Raw genomic sequence first — 10,067 nt, 5'->3', positions numbered from 1 at the left:
GAGGCTCAACCCACTGAGCCACCCAGGCACCCTGTGCATGTGGTTTTGATGAAAGCTCCCACTCAGAGTCTGGTTTCTGTACAAAACTTCATTACATCAGGGCAAATGTACACACGCTTATTAGTTTGTACACTTTTAATGAAAACAAACATACAAACAAGAATAACAAAAACCTAATTATTATATGGAAAGTTTCTTTACCGGTACTTTTTCTTCTCATGTATTTGACACAACAGACTAAGGTAATTGACACACCTTTCTCTTTGCTGTGTAGACAGCATGACCCATGTCTACAGTACGTAACTTCCCCATTCCCTTATAAACCTAGGATGTGTAAACTCACAAGATAATTCTAATGTGGACTTCAAGTAATACTTAAGCAACTTCTAATTTGTTCTTTTAGAATTTGTTTTTTCTTGTATTTATGCTAAGCCTGAATTCTCTTAAAATTACAAAAATTCAATGATTTTTTTTCCTTTAAGCTTCATATCATTGGATTTTATATGCTGCCGGTAGTATGATTATATTAGGTATTATTTAGAAACTTCTGACAGGACAGATGCCAAGGTTATAACTCATTTGTATCTCTGTAATAATAAATGCTGAATTTTTAACAAGCATGTTAATAATAATAAAGTTTTTTGGAAAGATGCCATTGCCAGGATTGATTCTAAGCATGTTGTTTGTATTAACTCATTTAATAATCAGAAGAACTACATAGAGAAATTAGAATCCTTGTGCATTGCTAGTGGAAATGTAAAATGGTACAGATATTACTGCAAATAGTCTGGTGGCTCCTCAAAAACTTTTAAATATTTATCACCATATGATCCAGCAAGTCTACTTCTGGGTATATATCTGAAAGAATTGAAAACAGAATTTCAAAGAAAAATTTGCACCCCATATTCATTGCAACATTATTCATAATAAGCAAAAGACAAAAGCAGACCAAGTGTTCGTCGATAGATAACTCAATAAACAAAGTGGGATTTGTACGTATAATGGAATATAATTCAGCTTTAACAAGGAAGAGAATGCTGACACATGCTACAACATAAATGAACTTTGAGCACATTATACTAAGTAAATTAAGTCAATCACAAGAAAACAAGTATTGTATGATCCCACTCACATGAAATATCTAGAAATTCAAATTCATAGACACAGAATGAAGAGTAGGCCAGAGGCTTGGGGAAGAGGAAGTGGAGAACTATATTTTTATGGGTATAGAGTTTCAGTTTTGTAAGATAAAAAAAGTTCGGGACATTGGCTACATTGGAATGTGAATATACTTAGTACTACTGAACTGCACATTTAAAAATGGTTAAGGGGTGTCTCGGTGGCTTAGTGGGTTAGGTGTCAGAATCTTGGATTTGGCTCAGATCATGATCTCAGGGTCATGAGATCAAGCGCTGGGCATAAAGCCTGCTTGAGATTCTCTCTCTCGCTCTCCCTCTGCCCCTCCTCTCTTTCTCATTCTCTCTCTCATAAATAAATAAATAAATACAGTTAAGAGAGTAAATTTTATGTGATATGTATTTTTCCATAATTAAAGCTAAATAAGATGGCATTCTCCATCCCAATGGAACAATGGAAGCACAGAGAGTGGTTAAAATTGTGGCCTTAGTCATTAAGCTGTGGATTACTGAGCTGGAGATTTAAAGCTCAGGGAGTCTGGTTCTGTAGACCACCCTCTTGGTGCTCCCACTGCTTTCAATGTACCTGATGTTGTTTTCCAAGCTTCACTAATAGCAGCTGGGATACCGTAATCATCTGTTTCACTGATAAGTTCATTTAAGAAATGAAGGTATAATTCCTGTAATTCTTGAGGTATGATTCCACAGTTCTCTAAATTTTGCCTGATTCCAAGCAGTCTAGGTGTCCACTATTATCTTGCCTATGTAATTGCTTTTTAACTAACAGCAGTAATTCATTTTCAGTCATGGATCTATCTACCTAATTGACAATACAATAACAGGAGCTTTTGTTTTTGGTGGCCCACTGCTGCAAATGGAAGAACTGTGTTGATCTTGCGTTTTTGGAACGTGTCATTTGATTACATGAGGCCTGGCAGGAAGGGGAGGTGATCTGAGGGAGTCATTGGATTTATGGGCTTTATGTGTCATCAAAAGGAAAAAAAAAAAAAAATCCCAACCTTAGTTTACAGAGTCATAAAATCATACAAAAAATGGACGAACTAGCTCAGAGAATGTCTCGGAAAAATTAACAATTCTGGATCCCCAAGAGCCAGATTAGCATTACTATGCTCGGTCTTGATGTTGTCCAGATTTGTGTACCCGACACCCCACACACAAAAACATTTTTCTCCCTGTTCTCTCACACACTCCTACCGTCCACACAAACCAAAAATGAAACAACACCAGCTCTCAAAGAAAATTAGGAATCTGCTGGCAACATATTTTAGAGACATAAACACATTTTTAAAATGTCCTTAAACATCTGTAAGTAAAATGGAGGGTCTTAAAGGACGTGCTAGTTTCCTTCTGGGATTTTTTGTATTTCCCAGCTCTGCATAGGTATAATCTCCACAGCAAAGCCTTGGTGGTTTTAGCTGTATCTGTCTAGTTAAGGGCCCTTACCTAAAGGGTTGATTACAGCAACTAGACCATAAGAGAATCTCACGGGGGGCTCAGATAACAGGGGTAGAGAACAGGAGCATATTTCTGGGGCAAAGTTTCTTCCCCTCCACACACAAGCTTCTTGTTTAATCCTTCTTTGTGTATATGTGACTCAGCATACCAAAAAAAAAAAAAATACTGAGAGGTTGTAGAAATAATTAGAGTGACAGAAACCATCAGTTTGACCCTGTTTCTGCTTGCTGAAATTGTTTAGTATTATCTTTAGTAGATGTTTGTATATATTTCCCCTTTCCAGGACATTGGAAACTCGGGTTTCTTCCACGTGAACACACACAAACATGCTCACACACTCAGTGACTTTTCATCATGATCAAAATTGTTAGAAGACATTCTTAGAAATTCTTAGAAATTCTTAGAAATCTTCAGATACTTGCCCTATGCATTTCTCTCAGACTCTCTGCAACCCTGAGGAAACCTTCAAATCCAGGCGCTCTGAGTATGCTTACTTGGGGCCACCACCCTGATCCATTTCCTTCTCAGGGCTTCCTGGCTCCGCCAGCTGTTGAAACAGCAGTACGTGCCTCTATGCGTGTGCATGTGTGTATAGTTCAACCTTTTTATATCTTAACTGTCTGTAAAGTCACTGATTACTGCTCTCAGATCAAATCCTGAACTTACTTTTCTCCTGGTGACAGAAGTGAGCCTCCCCAGTCTCCCCTGGCCCTGCTTTCCAGGGACTCCCACCAGCTCCCAGGGTTCTTGTCAGCACCAGCACCACTGGCTGAAAATGAAAACTGAAAAAGGAGATTGAAGTGTGAGGTAAAATTTGCTTTTTCAAATCTCTTTTATTGAAGTTTTTGTCTGACATCTGCAGAACATTTGGGCTTCTCGAGTGATTTCAGTTTTGAACACAAACTTGCAATGTAAATGCTTTTGCCTAATTCCAATTTTCCCATAGGAAACTCGGTATTGTTGTTTATGCTGTGCCCAATCTATCAGGCTTTCCGTGATCACTTTCACTTTTCTAGGTTCAGTTGGACTTTTCTGAAGTACATCAGGATTGGGGGTCTTCTTAAGAAACTCTAAGGCTCATAAAGGAATAAAGCTGGACTTTATTAGAGTGAAAAAAATGGAAGAAATATTCTTTTCTCGGAGTGCCTGGGTGGCTCAGTTGTTAAGGGTCTGCCTTCGGCTCAGATCACGATCCCAGAGTCCTGGGATAGAGCCCCACATCATGGAGCTCCCTGCTCTGTGGGGAGCCTGCTTCTCCCTCTCCTGCTTGTGTTCCCTCTCTTGATTGTCTCTCTCGGTCAAATAAATGAATAAAATCTTTAAAAAAATATTCTTTTCTCATTAAAAGAACCATTTAGTTTTATTTTTTTACTTATTTTTATTTTTAAATTTTTTAAAAGATTTTGTTTATTTATTTTTTTAAAGATTTTATTCATTTATTTGACAGAGATCACAAGTAGGCAGAGAGGCAGGCAGAGAGAGAGAGGGGGAAGCAGGCTCCCTGCTGAGCAGAGAGCCCGATGCGGGGCTCCATCCCAGGACCCTGGGATCATGACCTGAGCTGAAGGCAGAGGATTTTGTTTATTTATTTGAGAGACAGGGAGAGAAAGAGAAAGAGAGAGATAGAAGGAGCGCACAAGCAGGGCCCGGGCAGAGGGAAAAACAGACTCCCCACTGAGCAGGGAGCTAGACATGGGGCCAGATCCCAGGACTCTGGGTTCATGACCCGAGTCGAAGCCAGACACTTAACTGCCTGAGCCACCCAGGCATCCCAACCATTTGGTTTTAATGTCAGATATCTCCTTTAGTTTTTCCTAAGAGGGGTGTTTTCATTTCTCTCTCTCTCTCTTTCTCTTTTTTTTAACCATTGATCTTTTTCGAAGCCAATTCTAGACATTGTAATTTTCAGCCTATCACTCAACTAGGAAGACCTGTGGTGTCATGTAGCCCATCATATATAACCACATAAAACTGTCAGTTTGGGGTAGAATATAAAAGATATTTATAAACTAATATTTATAATTTTAAATGTCACTCATAAACCATCTTGCAAGTTTTCTGGCTCAGTGACATTATTTATGTTATGTCTTCCACGCTTACCCATCAGCATCTGTCTCCCCATGTAATTCTGAACTCATCATCACCCATGGGTCAGGACAAGTGCAGATCAGGACTACTGCTCCTAGATTCCTGTATCGGTTACACCCACTTCCCAGATGTGACTAGGATGTATTCAGAATCAGCTGCCTTATTTTCATCTTGTTACTCATATCCATGCTTCTCTGACAACATTTTTGCAGCATGAAAAGCTTGAGGTTTTTGTTCAAGGAAGTTTGCTTTGTCAAAGTAAAATTTCCTTACAAATTGTGAACACCCTAATTTGGATGAGAGAAAATCACAGACACTTTGACTCTGGCGCAATCTCACCCATGGTAGATTTGCCCTATGACCAAGTGGCTCAGAGCTGGGAAACTCGTCTATTTCTGGTTGCCACACACTTCTGTGCCTTTGAGCAGACTCTGAACTTGTTCCTTAATCTCATCCACAAGATGAAAGTAAGACTTATCATCAGAGTGGGTAGCCCAGTCAATACAATTTATTTTCTAGAAGACGTTAATTCATTTTGATAAATCATTTATATATACCCTACATTGTTAAAGAGTAGATGAAAAGTGGTTTAAAGTCATGCTTTCCACTTTTCTTGAGCATGGCAATTACTTGGGGACTTTGTTAAAATGTAAATTCTGATTGTAGATTGGGGCCTGAGATGTTGCCTTTCTAACAAGCTCTCAAGTAATTCCAATAGTACGTGGTGCTTGTACATGAACTGTATTTGAATAGCAATTGTGAACTGATTATATAAATATAAAGCAATAGTACAAATAAACCAAAATTAATAAAGAAATGAAAAAGGATGAGTGAAGACATGAATGGACCCATGAATGATATTATAAATGTATAAAATAATGTTAACCACTCACTAAGTGGGGAACAAATCTGTCCACATGATTTGTAGCAGACACTATAAAAATGGGAATTGTGTGCTCTGTATTTATTTGCTTTCCCCTAATAATCTGTATGTAGACTAAGAGCTGTTTAGTGTAATTATATCACTACTGAATTTTCTATTCTGGAGCCAAAGAAGAAGAAAAGAAGAAAAAGAAGAAAAAGAGAGCCTCATTCATTTTCCTCAATTAATTCAGAATATAATTCAAAATATAAAAGCATTCAAATGATATTTGGGATCAATATTACATTTATATAATCTGGGAAGAAACAGTTAAAAAATTAGTAGAACAAAATGTTTCAAGGAAAACTGTTTCATTTATTGTATGTAATTCAATCTAATATCCAAATATACTATGCTGACTTCTGCTGTCCCTCATTCCTATGTACGTATGTGTGTGTGTGTATATATATATGTGTGTGTGTATGTGTGTGTGTGTGTGTATATATATACATATATATATATATATATATGAAGCAGGAAGTGGAAAGAAGTGAAATTGAGTCTGTAAGCTCTGTACTTCAAATAAAGTAGATGTTGAATGAACTGAATGAGTGAATGATTGAACCTGCATATCCCACTCAGAATCTTCTAAGATCTTGGGGACAGTGTTACCTCCCAGTTTGGAAATATATATATATGTGTGTGTGTGTGTGTGTATATAAATATATATACACATATATAATATGTATATAAATATATATACATATAAATATATATACATATAAATATATATATGTGTGTGTGTGTATATATGTGTATGTGTGTATGTGTGTGTGTGTATAAATATATATATACACACACTCAATTTCACTTCTTTCCACTTCCTGCTTCTGCTGGGTTCCTGACCAACCACCTTACTTGTTTCCTTCCTGAGGCTGATGAAATATTCCACAGTAACTCATGCTGGAGAATTTCTTCTACTAGACTCTGCCCTTGCACTAGCAAGGGACTGCTAAGGCAATGAGACATTCACCGCAAAACAGAAGATAATTAAGAAGCATACAGAAGGCAAACATTTAATATGGAAGATTTAATATAATTTTCCTAAAATGCCCTGGCCACGCAGCTTTCATCAGCATCTCACTTCAGAAACGTGCCTGCTCTGACTTTATGTGTGTCGTCCTGCGCAGAGCCTCTGTTTTCCCGTCAATGTTTTCTTCTTCAAGCCTCTGAAGGACCCAGTTCCTTTACTTTATGAGGCGTAAAAAGGATGCAAAAAAATTTGAACTATTTTTACTGTTTTTCTAGCATGAGATGCCTTTATGTTTAAAGAAACCCATGGTTTAATAACAACTTTTACTGGGGAAACAAAAAGACACACATTTTTGTGTGCATTCCTATTAATTATAAGATATAAAATTATGATATACAATGCATATCTTACAATGTAAAATGAAGAAATCTTTGTCCAAATTTCTCTCTTCTAGAATGTTTTTTAGAGAATGTGTAGAAGAGTTATCTCTAAAACACCAGGCTGGGGCGCCTGGGTGGTGCAGTGGGTTAAGCCTCTGCCTTCAGCTCAGGTCATGATCTCAGGGTTCTGGGATCGAGCCCCACGTCGGGCTCTCTGCTAGGCAGGGAGCCTGCTTCACTCTCACTCTCTCTGCCTGCCTCTCTGCCTACTTGTGACCTCTCTCTGTCAAATAAATAAAATATTTAAAAACAAACAAACAAACAAAAAAAACTACCAGGCTGTTGTATCAACAAGATTTTCCTAACCAAGAACATTCCTCTTTCTATACAAACTAATTTTAGGGATAACAGTTTAAGCAGCAGCTAGCTTTTAAATTAGTGATTTTGTTTGTAGCTCCCATTATACAAGTAAATATTGAAAGCTTAATAAGTACAATCACTATTTAAAATACTTTCAAGGAATTTTGAAATCACCAAATTACTTACAAAATATTTATGTGATAAAACCTCTAGGTGGCAATCTTCGAAGCCCAGTTATACTTATTTTACTAGCAGCAATGAGAGTTCATCTAAGATATTATATAATTCAAATTGTTATTAATTCAAACTCTATTCATATGTAGTATATATTATTTATTATCGTTTACTGACAGATTCTCAGAAATAAATGGAACAGTAGATTATGAAGAATGCTTTAACTTCTACATATTACATTTCTTCCTATTTCTAGGATGTTCACATTCTATGTGTGTTGAGAGGAGGGTTGTAAAATGAGAAATAATAGTAAAAGCAAAGTTTCAATTACAAAGTTCAGTGGAGATGAAGGGGAAAAAATAAACAATGAGTCATTCTCCATGATGGTCAATTTTATGTGTCAACTTTATTGGGCCACAGGGAGCCCAGATATTGCGCCAAACATTATTCCAGGTCTGTGAGGGTATTTCTGGATGAGATTAACATTTAAATTGGTGGACTGAATAAAGCAAATTGCCCTTTCTAATGTGAATGGGCTTTATCCAATCAGTCGAAAGCCTGAATAGAATAAAAAGGCTGACCTTCCTGGGAATGGGGGAGAATTCATCTTGTCTGACTTTGAGCTGGGACATCAGTTTTTTTCTGCTTTCACACTCAAACTGAAGCATTGGTTGTTCTTGGGTCTCAAACTTGCTGGCTTTCAGATTAGACCTAAACCATTGGCAGTCCTGGGTTTCCAGTTTGCCATCTACAGATCTAGGGAATTTTCAGCCTTCATAATTACATAAGCCAATTCTTTATAATAAATTTTCTCTCTTTCTCTCTCTTTCCATACACATACACACACACACATATATATATATGCATGTATATACATGATCTATAATATTGTTTCTGTTTCTCTAGAGAATAGAGAATAATAATATAGTTTCCTCCCACGACTCAAAAATTTTGGAAGACCTAGCAATGAGATTCTAATTCAGAGTTAGTATTATTATTATGATTATGATTAGAATAGTTGTTAAAGAGTTTGCAAAGCAATTTATTATACATATGTACATTATATAATATATATTATTATATATACATATGTGCATTATATGTGTGTATATGTGTGTGTGTGTGTGTATAAAGAAATTTATTATACCTTTATTATACCTGGTTTATGTGGCTGAAGATCCAGCAGGATAAGTTGGCAAGTTGGGGATCCCGCACGGCTGATGATTTAGTTCTAGTCTGAGACTGAAGGCCTAAGAAAACCAAGAGATTTGATGTTTTAGTTTGAAAGCTGTCAGGTACAAGACTTAGGAAAAGTCAATGTTTTAGTTCCAGTGTGAAGACAGGAGAAAGGCTGATGTCACAATTCAAGGACTGTCAGGAAAGAAGCATTCTCTCTTATTTGAGGGAGGGTTAGACTTTCATTCTACTCAGGCCTTCAGCTTTAAGAAGGGCAATCTGATTTACTCAATATACCAATTTAAATATTAATGTCTTCCAAAAACACCCTCACAGAAATACTCAGAATAATACCTAAGCAAATGTATCTGGGCATCTCATGGTGCAGTGAAACTGATCCATAAAATTAACCATCATAGTTTCTAAGCAAGAGGGAGTAACAGGAACCAGATTCACCTTTTGCAGGAAGCAACCAAGTGAAAGACAGTGGATAGGAAACAAACAAACAAAAGTTGAGCCATATGATTTCCCCAGATTACTGCCTTGAAGGGATTCCCAGGCCACACTTCAAGGAGACAAGACGAGACATCCAATAAAAAATAATCAGGCATGCAAAGAGGCAGAAAAAAAAACCACAATAAAAAAAATGTATCCAATTGAGAAAGCAACCTAGAACTAACACGATGTTGGAATTAGCAAATCAAGGCCTTCAGACAGGAATTATAACCGTATTCAATATGCATGAAAAGTTGAGAACAAAAAAATAATCATTTCCAAAATGATAATCCTGAGGGGAAACTAGGTCTAAGGTAAACATGGAGTAGGTGGGGTTAACATCACATTACACATTGCAGAAGAGGTTAGTAGTGAACATGAAGGCACAAGGATAGATGTTATTCAAAATGAAACACAAAGAGAAAAAAGGATTTTTAAAAAGGAATAGAGCATCAGTGAGCTATGAATAACTACATGTGGCCTGGGGTCCAGAAGGAAAGAGAGACAGAAAAATTATTTGAAGACATGAGTTTAAAGCCACAATTCCAAGAAGCTCAGTAAGTCTGAAACATGCACACACACACACACACAAACGCACCACTTTTGAAAATGACCACACTAATGCAGATGATAATTCTATTGGCAAAAACCAGTGATCTTAGTCATGGGAATATAAGGTCCAGCATAGGGAAGATAGTCAGTGGTATTATTGTAATGTTGTACACTAACAGATGGCAGCTACACCTGTGGGGAGCAGAGCTAAGTATAGAGAAGTTGAATCACTATGTTATACACCTATGTTGAAATAATGTAACATTGTGTGTCAACTACACTCAAATAAAAAAAAAAAGAAAAAGAAAATCTTAGAAGCAGAGAAAACAAATGTG

Source organism: Martes martes (genome assembly GCF_963455335.1).
Source record: "Martes martes genome assembly, chromosome: 2".
In the NCBI taxonomy this organism is placed as follows: Eukaryota; Metazoa; Chordata; class Mammalia; order Carnivora; family Mustelidae; genus Martes; species Martes martes.
This window is presented reverse-complemented; position numbering follows the sequence as displayed.